The following is a 20,129-nucleotide window of genomic DNA, read 5'->3' on the forward strand; positions in this document are numbered from 1 at the left end:
TGCGACAGTATCTTTCGCATCGATAACACCTCTACCATATCTTGTCTTATGGTAATTGAAAACAGCAGTGTATGTAGGGGGAAGCAAAAATGCCACATAACATGTACCTGAAAAGTCAGATGGCAACCATGTATATGCTCTATCGTGACAAATAAAATACGTGCCTTTAGCTGGCACGAACGGTGGAGATTTCTGGGACGTATGGACATAGGTGTGAACACACACACTCTTACCAAGCTGAGCTCTCGGATTCTGACCATTACCTTGCAGACAAAAATGACCTCGGTGGGGTACAATCCAAATAGGGGGAGACCTTTTTCGTCTCTCCTTCTCTGTCAGACTAATGGTATATTCAGTCTTTTTCTAACCAATATATGCTCGTGCTTCATCCTTAGGGATAGCATTATACGCATCGATATCTCTAATCATATCTACTATTCCCTGCATCAAGGCATTATTACTCGCATTATCTTTGTCGGAACGTACAGGAGATGCTTCATTCGCATAAATAAACATCGCTTGGAGCGCCCACACTGACCCATTAGGCGAAAAAGGCAAAACCAAATATGGCATTCCCTTATCTGTCGTATGCGGCATAAGACCACATACCCAGCAATTCGTAGTATTTACTACTAGCTGATGCTGGTGCAACAACTGTATAAACGAATTGTTAACAAATTCTGATCTTCGTGTCTGTTCAAGTTCAGGCAACGTATGAAGCTCATGTGGAGAAACAGTAGAAAAAGAAAGAGTAGGTTGGGATGTAGATGCAAACGTCTGTTGTGTAGTGTAGACAATCCAACCCACACAAGCCAACATAATATTCAAAAGCATCAAGAAACACAATATCAAAAAACATTTGCTGCGGACCAATGTACACATTCTCATTTTAGCATCAACTTTCTCAACACTCTTATCAGACCCAAAAGACCCCATCCTCTAACGTGCTGCTCATGGCTATTACCTTCTTCACTTAAGTGTGCGTCAAAATCATACTAACGACATGAACCACAGACCTTCCGTCAATTCTTGGCTCACCCCTTAGGGCTGTACCGCGACCCTGCAGCGGAGTCCGGATGGTGACTCGAAAAAGTAACAAGAAAAAAAGTCTTTGGTCTGAAAAGGTGTAACTCACAACAAAAAAATTTAAGTTTTATTTGTCCATATTATTCTTTTCGCGGTCTTAGATTGTAGCGCTCTTTGCCAGGCACAGTTAGCTCTTGAAAAAGTGTTTCTGGATCCGTCGTGTCAAGTCTCAGATTAGGCAGCACAGCAGCTTGCAGAATGTCATCGTCCGCACGTTCTGACTGAGTCCATACCAAATGAGCATCACTAAAAGGTACGAATCTAGGAATTCTTTCACATTCGGAATCAGCTATGCCTGCCCTCACCCACTGGTCATACGGTAAGGGCAACAGAACTTTTTTACAATGGGTGGCATGCACCCAATTCTTTTTACCAGCTACTCTAACTGCAGTCCGAGTTACTAACAAAACTAAATGCGGTCCAGTCCACCTCGGCTCCAAGTTCTTAGTCCGTTGGAAATTCTTCGTCAAAATGTAGTTTCCAGGTGGAATCGTGTGGCCTGGATCCGCAGTAGCTGTCGGCAAACTGTCATAGATCTGCTGCTGGAGAACACGTAATTTAGCAGTCAAGTCATGCAAGTAATCCACCAACATAGGGTACTCGATGTCGCTGTATTTCTTGGGCCTTGGGACACCCCAAACATTGGCCGGGCGACCAAACACAATTTCATATGGGCTAAGTCCCACACAAGAATGTACTGTCGTCCTCGTTGACAAAAGAGCCAATGGCAACGGCATCTGGCCTTGTAAGACCAGAGCTCGCTTGAATCTTAGCTAATTTCGGCTTTAACGTGCCATTATAGCAGTCAACAAGTCCAGCTGACTGGGGGTGATTCGCAGCATGGAATTTCTGATTGATACCCAAACCCGCACACACTTTCTTCTTGATCTGGCCCACAAATTCACTCCCATTGTCGGACCATACAATTCTCGGCAAGCCATACCTGGGGAAATACTGTTTGAGCAAAACCTTGGCTGTAGACAAGGCAGTATTAATCTTTAGGGGGTAAGCCTCTATCCATCTGGAAAAGGCGCAAACAACCACAAAGACATACTTCAAATTGTTGCAACTCTCCATGTGAATGTAATCTAACTGTATCACTTCAAACGGATACGTTGGAGGAACATGACCAGCTGGAGTTGGAGTTCCCAGGATTATACATCAGACAAACCATACAATGCTTCACCACATTCTCAGCACATTTAGGAATTCCAGCATTCTGCCATACTGGAGCCAACAACTTACATATCCCTTTCGAACTCATGTGAGCCATTCCATGAGCCATAGTAACCACTGGGAGCACATACGCATCAGGCAACAACCATCGCTGGTGCTCCGACAACTCAACCGAACAACCTGTTGAATCCAACATACCTGTACTTTCTCTCCACGTACTCACTTCTTTCTCAGTAGCTTCAGCCTGAATCAACTTCACACTTTCTATTGTGTCTTTACACATTCCACCTGCCATGACCCAGTTAGCAGGGCCCGCAACATACATTCGACTCATCATGTCTTTCGCCTTTTCCTTCGCAACTTCATCCGCAAACGCATTTCCTCGACCCACATCATCCACAACCTTTCTATGCGCACTACACTTCACGATTGCAATCTGCTTTGGCAAAGTAAGTGATTCAAGAAGTTCATTCACCAAATGCCCATGCTGAATTTTCGTACCATGGGAAGTAAGAAATCCTCTCTCTCTCCACAAGCGTCTGAAACTATGGGCAACACCAAACGTATGCTGGCTATCAGTATAAACATTCACTCGCTTTCCTTCTGACAACACACACCCTCGAGTCAATGCTATTAGCTCTGCTGCTTGAGCTGAATTCTGTGCTATACGTGCTGTTTCAACAACTGTATGTAAAGTTGTGATGGCATATGCTGCAGTAGTTTCTCCATTCGAAAGCTTAAAACATGAACCATCTACCCATAGAGTACCATCAACATTAGAAAGAGGAGTATCCTTTGGATCAACTGTAGCCTTCGTTTCTTCCTCTGTCCGAAGAAAACAATCATGCTGTTCCTGAACATCTGCCTCTACAGAAATCGGCAACAACGTACCTGGATTCAGCACATTGCATCTTTTGATGTGCACATGGCTAGCCAAAAGCGTCAACTCATAACCTGACAAACGTGCACTAGTAAGATGCTGTGTCTTGGTCCTATTCAACAGGGTCTCCATTGCATGTGGGACCATCACAATCAACGTATTATCCAATACCAAACCAGCAGACTGTCGGATAGAAACAGCCGCTGCCGCTGTAGCTCTCAAGCAACTCGGCAACGCTCTAGCTACCGGATCTAACGATGCTGAAAAATACGCACATGGACGCTGCTTGTCTCCAAATTGTTGTGTCAACACTGACAACGCACAACCCTCTCTCTCGTGCACGTACAATGTGAAAGGTTTACTGTAGTCCGGGGTATCCAACACCGGAGCAGAACACAATGCATCACGTAATTCAGAAAAACTTTTCTGACATTCGTTAGAACAAGGGAGAGGATGCGGAGTATCTTTAAGAGTCAATGCCAACAGAGGTTTTGCTAGCAGAGAAAAATTGGGGATCCATTGTCTACAATACAAAGTAATACCTAAAAAAGCACGCACTTCTCTCTGCGTGGATGGCACACTCATTCGAGCAATCACTTGAATTCGTTCTGGGGTCAATCGTCGCCCCTCCTTCGACAAGAGATGACCTAAGTAGGTCACTTCTTGGCGACAATACTGCAACTTTGAAGGAGACACTTTATGATGAAGGTCAGACAAATGTCGTAACAAAGAAAGAGTAGCTTCTTTACAAATCTCTTCATCATCAGCAGCAACCAGTAGATCATCAACGTACTGGATAAGAGTAGCACCAGAAGGCAACACAAAATTATCAAGATGAGTTTTCAACGCCTGACTATAGATTGAGGGACTTTCACAATAACCTTGAGGAGCTCTCTTAAACCGAAAGCTTCGGCCTCCTAAAGAGAAGCCAAAAATATCTCTACTTTCCTAAGCAATTGGAATACTAAAGAAAGCGTTTTTCAAGTCGATAACTGAAAACCAAGCAGCTGAAGCAGGAATCAGAATCAACAAATCAGTAATGTCCGGGACAACAGGAAACTGTGGCACGACAATCTTGTTAACCTCTCGAAGGTCGATCACAAACCGGTACACAGGTGGCTGAGAAGCATCAGTACGCTTAGGAACAGGCAAAACAGGACTGTTACACACATTACCTCTCGTTTCTTCAACTACACCCTTCTCAACCAAATCATAGATGATCGCCAAAAGAGCTCTCTCGCCATCCCTAGATATTTTATATTGCGGAATACGAGGTAGCCTAGCATTCGACTTGAGGGTAACAACATAGGGTGGATTCTGCAAAAGACCAACATCATTGGGACCTGTAGTCCAAAGTGTATCAGGAAGAGAACGCAATTCCAGTGGAAGACAATCTTTAGACAAATACATCGGAGAAATCACTTTCTTACCCATCGTAAGATGTACTCCTGCAGGAGAGCAATGTAATGTCGCATGCAATCTTTTCAGCAAGTCCAAACCCAACAGATTCTCACCACAACCAGTCGTTAAAATAAGAGGAGCTTCCAATTCACAAGGACCAATTGAAAGAGGCAAAGGACTAGAAACTGGATTACGAACTGGGGCGCCAGAAAATCCTACGGAAACATTGGTCAAGCCAGACAAAGGTGCGCCAGGAAGTTTAGAGTGCATAATGGAACTCTTTGTCGCACCAGTATCCAAAAGAAAAGGTTCTGTCACACCTAATGTAACCACTTCAACATAAGGTCCACTCTGGTCTACTGGAACTGACACTACTCCCTCCCTTTGCCCATGGCTATCCTAACTATCATTAAAACCAGCACTCTCACTCTCGACACAGTAGTCATCAACATAGTACTGGGCAGACTGAACAGTCGGAAAATTCTGTCTGTCAAAACAGTTCGCAGAATTTTGAGGGGGAAACGAACGCTCATTCCGGGGAAACACACCACGTCCCCTACCCCTAGGAGCTTGTTGAAAACCACCACGACCTCTCTGATCAGATACACCATTCGCACGCTGTAGCAAAACCGGACAACTATGCTTGAAATGACCTTCTTCTCTGCAATAAGCACACTGATTAGGTCCTGGCAAAAATCACGGAGCAAAATACTCGGGCTTCTGTAGCAATCTTTGAAACTGTTGGGGTTGCTGAAACTGAGGCTGATTCGTATGAGGCGGATAAGCTTGCTGCAAAAGAACTTTCGTCTTCAAGTCTCTAGTCTTCTTCTCTACTTTATCCTTCTCATCTTTATCCCTATTCTCATAATATTGTGCAGTAGCCAATATCTGGGCCGACGAAGAAACAGCCCATGAACTCTCAGAGTCCTTTAATTTATTACAAAGTTCGGAAAGCAAATTAAAGACAAATTTGTCCACAAACAACCTTTGACCACCTTCAGTGCTCATATCCTGACCACTATGATCGATAAACGTTTCCTCAAACCTAGTGAAGAAATCAGACACACTCTCGTCTTTCTTTTGTTTGCATGCTGCTAACTTATCCCAATTCACTCGTAAAGGAGGCATCATCGTTTTCATCAAATTAATAATCCTACCAGGTAATTCTGCAACTAAAGGTTCAGGTTTGGCACCTCCTACCTGCCGACCATCTGCAGCAGTAATATTAGCCCACGTATCTCCTAATTCTGGCGCATGATCCTCATGACGAATCTTCGCCCACAAAGGTTGAGGGACTACATTACCCATCAACATATCTATGTCAGCTAAATTCATAATACACGCATCAACTGTCTGAGACAACTCCTTGTACTAACCAGCAGGATTTTTACGGGGGTCAGGTAAGGTCAGCTTAAGAGCCAAGACCTCTGCTCTTTTCCAAGGGACATGTACCCATACTCGCTGAAAATGAGCCTCTGCGGCCTGAATACCCAAATTAACATTAGCAGCAACTGCATCTCTCCATACAGGAGGAACTTCTCTCATGGGATACTGCTTCACTTTCCTCCTAACAAAGGAATCAGGTTCGTACAATGTCTGAAGCGGTAGCCTAGACCTGAAGACAAGTATCGTCTCTACGGCATCTGTAACCTCGGATTCCACTATCGCCCCTTTAGTAAATTCTGACTGAACATCAAGCACTTCCTGCGGAATCGGACACAACTCATTATTTTCCCATTCCTGACGAAGGAAAGTACACATTACATCAAACACATACCTTTGCTTCGGCGGTTCCCACTGAAAGAAAGCATCCATAATCGCTTGTAAATTATACCTCGAGGCATTTAAAACCCATCTGCGAGCCAACAAATCCAACACTGCCCGCTCTTCGGGACTAGGAAGCTGACTACGACTCTGTCTACGTTCTGAAACAGGGGTCATATTCAATGACCCAAAGAGTGGAGACAAAAGACTAGCAACAGTCTCAGTCAATAATTTTCGAGCAGAAGGAGAAGAAGTAACCATAAGAACAGGAGAAAGAGTATTTTGAGGCAAAAGAGGCGTAGGAACAAGAGTAGCAGAAGTCGGAGATACAGAAGTAGAAGGCATAGGAGTTTGAGGCAAAGATGGTGTCAAAGCTGGCGGCCCTAGAGAAGGCTGCACCGTAGGAGGGAGAACCATCTCTAAAGCAACGGGTGGCTGAACAACAGCAGGAGGCTGAACAACAAGGGGTGCAATAACCGGGGGTAATGGAGGCGCAGTAGCACCCTTCACATAAGGGGGTGGTAATCTCAGTAAATGAGAGATCAAAGGATCTTTTTCAGGGTCTTCATTCACTTTTGAAAGAGAAGGCGGCAAGGCCGGATAACACTTATCGATAGCCATGCAACGTTGTCTATCTAAGACTTCACTCGCACGCTCTTCTCCATCTTCCTTAAACTGTCTAGCAGCTTGTAGTACTGACATATTCTTATCTTTCCTATCTCTCTTTGCTTGCTTAATTTCTCGCTGTTGGCTTCCTTGCGCCAAAGGCGGAAAGAGTCAAACATTGCCAGCCGGGCTTTCTTCCTAAATAGCGCAACTTCCAGATTATCTAAAATATTTAATTCGAAACTACCATGTTGGGGCCAGCGTAAAACACCATATTTCTTCGTATAGCGAACCCACACTTCATTATAAGCGATAGGACCCACTCCGTGTTTTGAATGGAGCTCATAAGTTGGAGTTTCAACCGGAGGTATCGGACACGAATCCTCCAATCGGGAATCCCTGTTGCAACCGCAACTAAACCATTTCCTAATTTTGCTAAGACCAGGCATCTTATAGCTCACTAATCTAGCTTCAAACTTCAAGGGGTTATCAACTATCGATACACTCGTAAATATACGAGCCCCTCGGCTTCGACTATTGCAAAAACCGAATCAAAACCAAGGACCAAAACAAAGATCGTGGGAGCGACCCACTTATACTTAACCAAAGTATCTGTCACGCCACCAGAAGACCGTCTATCGTCTCGCTTTACAAAGGATCAATCAAGGGTCCAAGACAGGGCGACAGTCAGGGCAGCAGTCCTTCGTAGCCGTCGGAAAGCGGGAAGCCTCGCAGCAAAAACCTTCGGTCCACGTCGACATACAGGGGTCGATGAAGTGGTGGCCTTCCTCCAGAATTTTCTCACGTGGCTCCTCACGATCCTCGGGCTTGGACCGGTACCGTTTGATGTCGCCCTACGTTGGGTGCCAACGGAAGAACCGGGTTTTCTTAGAACCCAACGGTGCCAGGGACACACCCGAAGTCTTCGAATTCTCCTGTCTTGGAATACAGAGACACGGAATACTTCTAGGTGGCGTCAGAGATCAAATTTATTAGCTGCAGCTAGTAACAGTAATCCCAGCAATACAACACGGTGTACAACTCAGGAGACTGCTCAATTTTCGTAGAGCGAGACATCATCTTTTATCCACAATTTGCTCATCAAAAATGCACACCGACTGCGACAAAAACTGACGAATGAAATACATTTTCCCACACATTATTACATCGTAAAAAGCTCACTTTACATTGTACCAACCCACAAGTTAATTATTAGGACTGTCCCAAATTCAATTTCCACAAGCCGGAAAAACCCATAATTGAAAGCACTACCCATGTAATGAAAAGACATGAGAAAAGAAGCAATTCAGATGCTGAGTAGGATAAGATATGTGCAAGCAAACTAAAAGTTAACGATATCCTTAACATTGATTGGCAATTTCAGACAACGATCAGCCAGGGGAATCGGCTTAGCAAAGGGTCAGTTTCAGGTGACGGGGTCAGCGTCTTGCAGTTCACTCACAAGTCAGAAAAGGCCTAGTTAATGCGTACATGAACAACGAAACCCATGCAACTTTGTTCGTTCGGTTATCTACACAGGCCTACGTGAGGGCAACACAAAATGGCGTTACGAACAACGCAAACAAAATGGAGTCGGGTTCGGAAATCACAGAACCTCAACGTGGTTCAGTACTGGTGCCTTAGGCAGCACCAAAACAAGTACTTCTCACTTGGATGCCCCAGTAGTGGTCTGTATTGACACTGAAGGCAATAGGACCAGCTTATATACCTCATGGACAGCCCAGATACAAAAGCCCAATAATAACAAGCTTTTGCAAAGCTAATTGGTTTTGCCTGTGCAAAATCTATTGGCTTTGTCGATGTTTTTACAGCACAAGCTGCTGTGCAACATGGCTTACAGAAAAAAATAAAAGCACTATGACACAGCCTGCATTGACCCCGTCATTGCAGTGGGGAACATATTAGCAAGAACCTCGTTAAAATATCACAGTTTTAGCGGCAGGAAACTGCTGCTAAAACGGCGATAATGGGCTTGCTAATACGCTTTATAGAATTCCAATAGAAGCCCAGGTTAGATTTTTATTTATTTATTTATTTATTTTGAGAGTTTTATATAGCGCGAACAAGATCTTTGCAGATAACAGAGCGCTTTACAAAGGCAGGTGGAGGGCAGGGGAACAAGGGGGCATAGTGGGGAGGTAGCTCAACATGATCATGTACATAGCACCAATACAGTATATAACATAGTACCAATATAACGTATAGTACAGGTATGAGGTAGCAGGCATAGTTGGAGCGTAAGTCATCACCAGGTTCATGTACATAGCACCAGTATAGTATATAACATAGTACCCATATAACGTGTAGTACAGGTATGAGGTAGCAGGCATAGTTGGAGCGTAAGTCATCACCAGGTTCATGTACATAGCACCAGTATAGTATATAACATAGTACCCATATAACGTATAGTACAGGTATGAGGTAGCGGGCATAGATGTCCTGCACATCTAACTTGGGCTTCTATTGGAATTCTATATCGCATATTAGCAAGCCCATTATCGCTGTTTTGGATTGGATTTGATGATTAGCTGTGACTTGAAGGATGCCTGTCTCACAATCCCAATCTTTCCACCACACTGTAGATTCCTACAATTTGTGTGGGTAGACAAGTCGTACAAGATAACCTCCTTACCCTTCGGCCTATCGTCCAGCCCATGATGCTTCACAAAGGTGCTACGGCCAGTCTTGGAAATCCTGCAAGCCCAAGGGAAACTTTGAGAATAGTTTAAAATGACCGTGCATCTCTTGGAGGGCCTGGGGTTTGTCATCAACATGAAGAGACCACTACTATACCTGGCACAAATAACAATCTTTCTCGTTTTTGTATAGACTCCCACGAAACCACGCTAAGTCTCCTGACAAAAAAGATCATGAAGAGCAGGCAGGCACTTCATAAAACCCTATCAGAGGAGCAGACCTCATTGAGGCAAAAAACATGAGGGGTAAGGCTCCTTTCTTCATCCATCCAAGCAATATTTCCGGGCCCACTCTATTACACAGGGCCCTTCAAAACATGAAAGCTCATCACATACACATGGGCATGACATACTCAGAAAAACTTCCTTTGACAGAGGACATGAAAAAACAGACGTGATGGTCGCTTACGCACATGGATGCATGGAGTGGGAGAGCTATCTTCCATTTCAACCCAAACAGAGTTATAGATTTGGAATCCAGCAGAAGTGGTTGGAGCGTCCATTGTGTAGAGTTATCCACAGGAGGGAAATGGCCTGCTCAAGAACAACAGCTACATATCAACTGCCTCAAAATTCTAGCGGGCTCATTTTCAGTATGTAACTGGAACAAAGAGACAGCACAGTGCTGTATGTTACTGAAGACAGACAATCTCTCAGCAAGGCGGTGCATCAACCACCTTGGCAGGACATGATCGAAAACTCTATCAAAGTTGACCAAGAACTTCTGGCACTTATGCTTGGATAACAGCATCTCTGTGATTGCTGACCATATTCCCAGCAAGGCCAATAAAATAGAGGGCTGATTTCTGTGCACCTCCAAGACTTGAACCTGAAGAAATTGAATTGGTGATCTTCAAAGCCATAGAGAAAAGATGGGGACTATTCTCGGTTGACCTATTTGCGTTGAGACTAGATCATCAACTGGAGAGATTCTTCAGCTGAAGACCAGATCCCCAAGCAGCAATGACAGATGTCTTCCTCCAGGATTGCAGTCAAGAGAGTGAATATGCCTTTCCCTATTCTCAATGATCATGAGACAGTCTGCTCAAATAAGAAGACAGGTCGCAAACTGGTAGTAATATCTCTGAAATGGAGGTCTCAAGTCTGGTTTCCAGTTCTGTGGAAACTTACGTGGGATTCTCCAATCCTTCTACCCCTAGTTCCAGATCACCATCTGGATCCCCAGAGGAACTAGAATCACCCAGTGTCAAACAGGTAACTAGATCTTATGGCGTGAAGGATTACAGTGAATGATGGAAAGTCCCAAGACTTTCGCAAGAAGCTCAATGTCCCTTATCAAAGGCATTGGCATATGGGACAAGAAAGATTTATAGGCCCACCTGGCTGAAGAGGCTGGGCCGGTGCCTCCAGAAGGCTGTGGAGCCCATGGGGTCTGATGTTGTCCACATCCTGAATTTATTGTCCTATTGGGCCTGGGTGGTCTTGGTATACAGGTGGGTGAATACTTTTCATTCGGCTATTCCGGTAGAGCATCTTCTGCTCTCGGGGTCACCAGTAGGGAGACATCCGTTGATAAGGAGACTGAGGAGGTGCATATGACTGTCTCTCTCTCTCCTGAACTGTGGTACTCAGCCCTTTGACTTGAACAACGTTCATAATCTCTTCCTGTCATGCAAAAGCAACAAATATCTTTCCAGGCTGGAAGTTGCAGGTGAGTTGGCCATGTTGTTGTGCCTCATATTCTGCAGGAGAGTATTGGCCTTTCAATCATTGGACATTACAGGTAGGGTTTTCACAACAAAAGGGAATACTTTACATGTGTCTACTGTAAATCAATGTAACTCAAAATTGATTTCTTGTCGAACACTGTACGATCATCTTAAACTATGTGTTATGAGATGGATTGAAGCATTTGAAAATATTAACTATAAGTTTCGACACACAGGCAAACACCAACTTCTCATTTCACTTTGGAAACTGTTTCATGAACTTTCATCTCCTACCATAGCGAGATGGGTTAGATAGGTCATACAAGAAACCAGTTTTGACACTTCCAAGTTTGGCACGCACTCTGCTAGAAGCGCCATGGCCTTGAAAGCTTTTGCTTTAGTGGTCCGGTTGGAACACATTCTAAATGCTGCAGGCTGGTCTTCGGATTTAACCTCTAAACACTTCTACTTCAAACCAGTGGTAGATATGGCATCTCAAGTGGTCAAAAAGCTTCGAGCAAGCATCATCTTCTTACAGACAGTAAGTAAATGTTTCCTATTGGTATGATTAATTAGTGTTGATGCAAATGCTACATGGTACTTATGAGTTTAAAAATTATTGTTGCAAGATTGAATTGTAAAATCAGTTCAATAGTGAGTGCCTTATCTAGGAGGACATCTTATAGGAAGATAAGTAGCCATGCAGCAATAACATCTGGGAGGGATGGGGCATGATAACATAGAAAGGACTGTTATTGGACTCGCAGTATTCCTATTGGCTGGTATTTTTCTTCTTATTTTCCCTATGTTTGATGTGAAAGGTAGTTTATGTTGGTGTTAAACAAGGCTGCTGTGAAAAATAAAATGTGGAGAGAAAGCATACTCCTCTCCTTGGAGCCCTTAATTGACTTCAACATTTCTGTTAGGAAAGCTAGGAAATGTTTCTTTATTGACTCACATGGATCCTCACTTTTTCAATTAAATGTTACAACCATACTGAGTGACATTCTGAACTTCCTTGGGAAGCAGCTGTGATTGCGTTTTGATGAAATTATTTATTAACCTTTGAATTATTCTAATTTTCTGTGTAAACATTCATGAGCCACTGTTGTCTGTAATAACATTGTACCTTAAAGCTCCTGGAAGGGTCTGTTGTGTTGCCCCTGACACTTAATAATATTTTCTACAGATGCAGGTACTGCACAATACTAGGCCTGGGAAAATGTTTAATTATGCTGGCATAATCAATGACATTTTTCAAATTTGTTGTAAGAAAATTCCCCCACAATTATCAAGATTACGGCATTATGCTATGTCGTGTAATTTTGCTGAGAAATTTTAAAGCAAGATGTACCGTTTGGATATTTTTACATGTAAGTGTCATTTCAGTTGGATTGTTTTAACTGAGGAGACTGTTCAGGTAATTTTTCAGCATTAAACTATAAATCTAAATGAGAAATGCACTGTTTTCACTGCAAGGGACCAGAAAACAGCTCAAAATTACATTTTCGAGTTGAATTGTTACCTGAATAGATTGTTTGGATATTATTTTGTGATAATTCTGAGGTAATTTCACATGATCAGGCTGCCTATCTGGTATAAGATGAGGGTACTGTGATGTTGACCCTTTAGGGGTCAAATGTGAGGTCTGAATGTCACATATGGTTTATTTTTATCTGCCTGATGTATATATTTGTAACTCAAGGGGATATATTCAACTGAAGTAGCGGAGTGATGCGTAAACCGTCATGGCTTAACGCCTCACTCAGCCACTTCTGAAATGCAAGGCTGCACCATATTTACGAGAATATAGTGCAGCCTTGCATTTCCCCCTGCGCTGGCGTTACACTTAGCAGTGCAGCGCCAATACAGGCACCCTTGTACCATAGTGCAAGGGTGTCTGTGTTCAGGGGAAAGATTGTTTATGTATAGGAATGTTCCTTTCCTGAACATAAACAGTCTTTAAATGCCATGTTGGCATTTCTATGTGTGCTGCTTAATGCAGCACACATGGAAGTTACAAAATTTCATTTTTTTCAAAGATTGTTTATGTGCAAGAAGGGGGACCTTCCTGTACATAAACAATTCAAGGCTTTTTGCTGTAGAAGGCAGCACACATGGAAGAAGCAAAAACGACGAGAAATAAAGCATTTCTCATCATTTCCCAACTTAATTTTTGCACTGCCTCCTATTTATGCTGCCTTTGTGAAAAGGGACAACGTCAAAATAAATGGGTGTTGCGGTGGAACGCCCACCGCAACACCCACTGCCCACTCCTTTCACACTAATCATAGTGTGAAAGGGTGCCTAATTTTCAAGGTGGTGTTAAGCCACGTGAAGTGGCTTAACGCTGCCTTGTAAATAAGGTGAATAGCCTATCGCTACAGGAACATCACAAAAAGTGACACTCCCAAGGCGATAGGGGCTTGTAAATATGCCCCTCAATGTGCAGTATTTAGTAGTGTATGTGTAAGAAATATACTTTTCCTTTTCTAAAGAAAAAACACTGACTGGACAATCATGTATTACTTATTATTATTCTGTGCGAGCGAACACTGATTACTAGCCCACAACCCCACCTCGGAGTAGGCTTTGACTGCTGTGCTTCACTATTGTGAGAGAGTTAAATGGTAAATGGGGTGCTTGGTTCTCAGTAAGGGAGGAAACCGTGAACCTATTACTTGTGCAGACCTCACTTCCTGCCCAACTAATAACTCGATGTTTTACAGTACTGTGGCAGCAGCTATAAATAAGGTTTTACTTTAGAATGCTGCTCATGATGGATGCTATCTGCCTGCTACAAACCGTATCCCCAAATAATCAAAATCCATCATCTATTCCAAAGTAGGATTATTCTGCTGCAGGATATTCTTAAAGGGCTTGTAAGGATTAAACACCATTAATTCGTTCTTGGAAAAGTTTACTTAAAGGCAGCTACTTCCACAACAATCTGAAAATGTATCTAATAGGTTTCTTATGCCCATAGGTGTTCAGGAGACTAAAAGTTTATCAATGTGAAGGAGTACAGTCATTATTTTGTGACCTTCCAAAGTCATTGTATACTTTCTGTGGCAGTCAAGAATAGCTATGACTTGATTAATATAGAGAGTAAACAGTGTTAGAACGAGGAAGCAAACCCTGATATTTGCTTTGGTTCAAAGAAAATGATCTTGTAGACTCACTTTTAGGACATTCATGAAGGCAGAGCAGCCCATTCTGCATCTGGACGAACCCCTAACGTCTTAAGGGAATTGCATTGCAAGTGCCATGAAATGTTATCAAACACAAAACGTAGGTCTGCAAAGACAATGCACAGTGACTCCTTGGTGGCAGGTACTTATTTCAACAAACTGAAGTGGACAAGTCTTTTATTTTATGAGTTGTTTATAAGCCCTTTAAGCTTCATACTTTCCCAGTCACGCCAGGAGTGTGCACCCAGCAGAGCATTGTTCCTTGAGCAGCACGATTGTTAATTAGGGAAGTATTTGTTCCTAACGTTTAATTATGGAGTTGTACATGCATGTTGGGGTCCATTGTCATAGTATAAAGCACTGAAAAATTGGCAAAGTCTGATTGTAGGGTGAAGGTAACACTTTCTCCATGACAATATGACCCACTTAACCTGTTTCTTATTCCTGGACACTCGGACAAGTTCACACGTTTGCGATAAACACGACTGACAAGTGGATATGAGTGTCCCAGGTTCAAGAGCTAAAATAAGGAGCTCTTGCTCACTTGGAATGAATAACAATCCTATTGATGTATTGCAATACATTGAATACAACTTTGAAAGTGCCCTGATTTTGAAGTTGAACATGGAATAAGACCTGAAGTAGTTTTACCAGTATAGTGACTTAAGTTAAAGTCAGCAATGCCAGTTGAGCAGAATCTTGAGCTGAAGGCTTAACCAGAGCTTTGGAAAAAGATTGAGACCCCCAGAGTTGGCCCTTCTATGAAATTACCCAGTTTTTAATATGCCCCCCAATTTGGGCCTGTCTGGATTTGCGTGCTCTGCAACTCTTCCTATCTGAAACATAAATTGGAACTGCCTATTAGGCCTTTTTACCTTTCCTGTAGGTCCATTGTAAATGATGTCTAAAACTTACCCGCAGCATGGAAAGTTAATTGTCAGGCAGTGTGTATTTACATCACCCACATATGTGACAAACACAATGGGCCTTATTTATGAAGGCCTTGCGCCACCGGAGCGTCACTTTTAAAATGGGAAAAAGTGACGCACCGGTAGCGCAAGGTCTTCATAAATAAGGCCCAATATGTCTGCTAGGAATACCAGTGCACTCTGGCTGCAGTTAAATGTACTGCAGTGACATATAGCAGTGGAAATGACTTTGCCATGTAAGAAAAAACTATTTTTATATTGTAAGAAAGAGGGATATTATTTGAGTAGGTAACTACCCGCCACAGATATTAACTACAATGCTTGTCAGGGTGAACTGCTAAACTCACTAAATTAACCTGAGCTCAACTCCCTGGTTGGAATGGCACAGAGCAGACAGGCTTAACTTAGAGGCAATGAATAAAATAATAATGCAGCACCCAAATAGGAATAAAATAAAAATACAACACAAGAAAAGTCCTAAATCAGTTTAGAAAAATGTAGTACATTTTAATAAATAAGATGACACCAAAAAGCATTAAGAGCCAACTGCAGTCATCTGAGGGCACCTGACCTGGGCAAGGGTAAGTTTTAAGACTGACTCCAAAGAAGTGAGGGCCAGCTACAAGGGCCAGGTTTGTCCCAGTCAAAAAGTTACCTTTCCACTTAGAAACGTTTAGATCAATGAGAAAAAAACTGAAGTTCTTATTTTAAATTCTAATTTAGATTTTCTTCCACCACATCTTCAGTCTCAAGCCGAAAAATGGGATCCAATAAGATATCTAGGGATTTACGTGACTATAGAGTATCAAGAACTTTTTCGGCTGAATTATATTAAGATGAAGAACAAAATAAAGAGCATGCTGGTACAATGGGATTTATTGCCCCTGACTTTGATTGGTAGAGTCGCATTGATAAAGATGAACATACTCCCTTTGGTTTTATTCTTATTTAGTAATATTCCAATTAAAGTCAATATGGTTTTCTTCAATGAACTTGAATCTATGATGAGAAGATTTATTTGGAATAAAAAGGCCCCAAGAGTCAAGCTCTCGGTTGTACAACTTTCTGTCAACCAAGGTGGGCTGGCTCTCCCCCATTTTAAAACATACTATGAAGCAGCCCTTTTCCATATAGTGGCAGGACTATTAAGAACCAGACAGTCAAGAGACAATTTCTTTTTAGATAAAATGCTAGAGGAAGCAGGCTCTCAAATTTTTTTCTTTTTAAAAACCGCAAAGCTGCCTAAGAAAACAAGATATAAGACATTGCTTGTGTACTCTTCAAGATTACGGCTTTTATATAAAAAATGTGGCTCAGATGGTTCTAGTTATTTGAAATTACTAGAATGTGGTAAAATGGGACTTAAGATATCTCTGAATCACCTGCTACAATGGGAATCAGCCGGATTTTGTGAAATAAGACACTTATTTACTCAACATAAGGTAGTTAGCTGGCAAACGGTTGTAGATAGAGCATATCCTAGGCGGCTTATGTTTTTTGATTACTTACAACTGGTTTATTTGATAAGAAAAGAGATAGGGGGTTCTGACACTTCACCTAATGCCTTGTTATCAGCCTTATACGGGGAAAAACATAAGGGTATAGGATTCTGGTATAAAAGGCTACTCCCTTCAGGACCTTCTCAGGTAATTTTTAATCATCTAGATAAAATAAGCCTCAAGACACAGTGCGTTTTGTCAGATAAAGACTGGGAAGTAATATGTCAGCTAGGAAATAAAGCACTCCGGGCAGCTAATTTTAAACGAATGTCCTTTCTCTCCCGCTGGATGGCGTATTTTACCCCGGAGGCCATGCAGAGAATATTCCCTGAATATGACAATACATTTTTTCTCCTGCCCAAAGCTAGAATCTTTTTGGAAGGGGATTTTCGCTGACATGGAACTGGCAACTAGGAAAATATTATTACCTGAAGCAGAAGTGGCTCTTTTTGGTATTTGTAAAGATAGGAATAGGTTTAATAACTCAGAAGAAGCATTTATTTTTATTTCTACTATTGTAGCACGGTCTATGATTTTACAAAATTGGAAATCTGAGGTAATCCCATGTCAATTAAAATGGGTCAATAAAATGAAAAGAACATATAATTTCGAGAGAGCTTATGCAGGCAGGGTGGGTGCGATCACAAGATTTGAAAGGAATTGGAAATATTTAGAGAAGTTGGAATCTATAAAAGGAAATTTATATTTTACTACTGTTTTATTCTGTTACTTTGCACTGCACTGCACTTTACTGCAGCAGCACTTTAATAATTGTAATAATAGTTTTTGCTGATTTAATTGGCGGGTTTTGTATTTTATTATACCAGCATTTTATGAACCATCTCGTATTACCGATGTATGTTATTGCACTGACACTTTAGAATCGTATCTCGACTATATTTGATGCTTATGTACTTTAACCTAGTAGGGCTATAGGAACTATAATGGAAATCTGATTGTTTTATCTTAGCCTTCCTTGTATATAGCCGATTTTGCACGATTTTGCACGATTTTGCACTAGCACTTCAGTATTGCTAAAGTATTTTGCAGTTTCAAATTAGCAGCTTATCGCACTTTACTGCACTTGTATTTGATGAATCATATAGCAATTTCGTTGCTGTTTATCAATTTCTTATTAGTGGTTTTTATATTGGTTAACCTCTTATGTCTTTGCATCAGCATTTTAAAGAAGGGTAAAGATATCAACCTTCTATGTCTTTGCATTAGCACTTTAAAGAAGGGTAAAGATATCCTCGCTGTGTTAAATTGTTTTGTTGTCTGTATAAAACATAACAGGAATCTTGATGTATTGGATTAATTGCTTTCCTGCTTTCCTTGCACTATTTTGCACTAGCACTAGCACTTTAAGATTGGTTTACTAAGTCGTACGCTACTGTGTTCTTTCTTTCAAATTTTTTTTTTTTTTACCATAGTAATGTATACTCTTGGTTTGCCTCTTGTATATTGTATTGAAATTTTGTCTAATGTCGAAGAATTAATGTACCAATGTCTTCCTGCTGTCTTGTTCAATATAAAAAAATAAATTAAAAAAAAGAAACGTTTATGGAGCAAATATACTTCAGCAATGCAAGGCAGGAGGCCGTGGCAGAAGCTGAGCTCGATGTTGATGGGAGAGACAAAGTGTGAGGTCTCAGTGAAGTCGTCAATAAAGGCAGAAAAACTCAGAACAGGACAAGCTCAAGTTTTGCACCCAAACAGCCCTCAACATCAATCGAATATAGGTGGTGGCTTGATTTGGTGAGGCTTCCTATGTTTGAACTTATAATCTTTACTGGAGATGAAATTTCCTCGGAGAGGAAAGGCTGGATATTGTGGCTGAAGAGGACTCAACGTCTTCAGATGCCAGTTGACAGTAGTCCCACTGAATTGGATTTGCTGCTGTGGAGAAGAATGTTGTAGGAAACATGACAAACTCAATCCCAGTGGCAGTGTACCCTCTGTGGATCGGCTTGGCATGTTGGACCTGGTCCCACGCTGGTTCTCAAGGCAAAACGTTGGCATAAAGTTTCAAAATCCCGCGTTTCAGGAAACTTAAGGAGGAGTAACCTTTGACACCAGTCAAGTGTCTAGGATCATGAGGACAGGACTTGATGGTCAAGACACACTTCAGTAGGGGCCAGCAGCAGTTTCTAGACAGGTCTAGTTGTAAATGGGCAGCTAAGAATGCAGGATTAGGCCTCTTGAAACATGTTGTGTCCCTCTATCCCAATCAGGCATCGGCCAGAGGGAGAGAGTGACTCCTCTGCACTCCTTATTCAATGGAGTGAAAGTCTTCAGGACAAACCCCATCCCCTTTTTCAATACTTCGTGTTTGCCTTCTAACAAACAGGCCCAAATGCATTGTCTCAGGGCATTTTCAGGATGGCAAAATTATTCTACAACACTAAACTTGGGCTTTGAGGGCAGGGGGTGTGTATGGAAGTTTCATAGGGAAAGTTAACACAAAAATCCAATTTGTAGCAGGTATTGTATCCACAACAAATCTAGAGACAGTAGTCTGATAGGACAAAAGCAGGGTCTTTCAGCAACCAGACAAGGGAATTCAAAAGAATCATCTTGGCAGCCTGTTCTCTACATTTCAAGTGTCCCTAAGTGTTATACGGCAACGCCAAGCATATCAGGAGTTTCCTCATCACCACAGTTTTCATGGCGGTGAGCTCACCATTAAAAGTGTGGCATCGAGGAAACAAAGGAGGCCCTACAGGACCCCCTGTTGCCTCTGCACCAGGGGATGCATGCAGGAGGGCGCATAGTGTGGCCACCTGTATGCATGCACCCCCAGTTCCTGCAGAGTAACGGCTTGCCAGTTCATGCCCCGCAGGAACGTGCAATGGCTTTCCCATTGCTGTGACTTTCTAAGGCTCTTGCATGAGCCTTAGCACTGCACCACCATATGCCAGCTATCATAGGTCCGCACGACTTGGATTCCAGTCGGAATCTGGTGGCAGTCTCAATATGGCTTTGGCTGTGTGGTAGCGGGGCACTGGTGTGGCGGCCCACTACCACAACGCCAAAGTCATAAGGAGCTATGTCTTCACAATTTGGACTTACCTTTAAGAGATGTAATAAAGTAATTCCAATGTTATCCTATGGGAGAGATAGGCCTTTCAGTAATGAAAAACAAATGTAAGAGTTTTTCACTACCAGGACATGTAAAACTTAACAGTGAATGTCCTACTTTTTAAATAT

The sequence above is a fragment of the Lissotriton helveticus genome, chromosome 7 (assembly GCF_964261635.1).
Source record: "Lissotriton helveticus chromosome 7, aLisHel1.1, whole genome shotgun sequence".
NCBI lineage: Eukaryota > Metazoa > Chordata > Amphibia > Caudata > Salamandridae > Lissotriton > Lissotriton helveticus.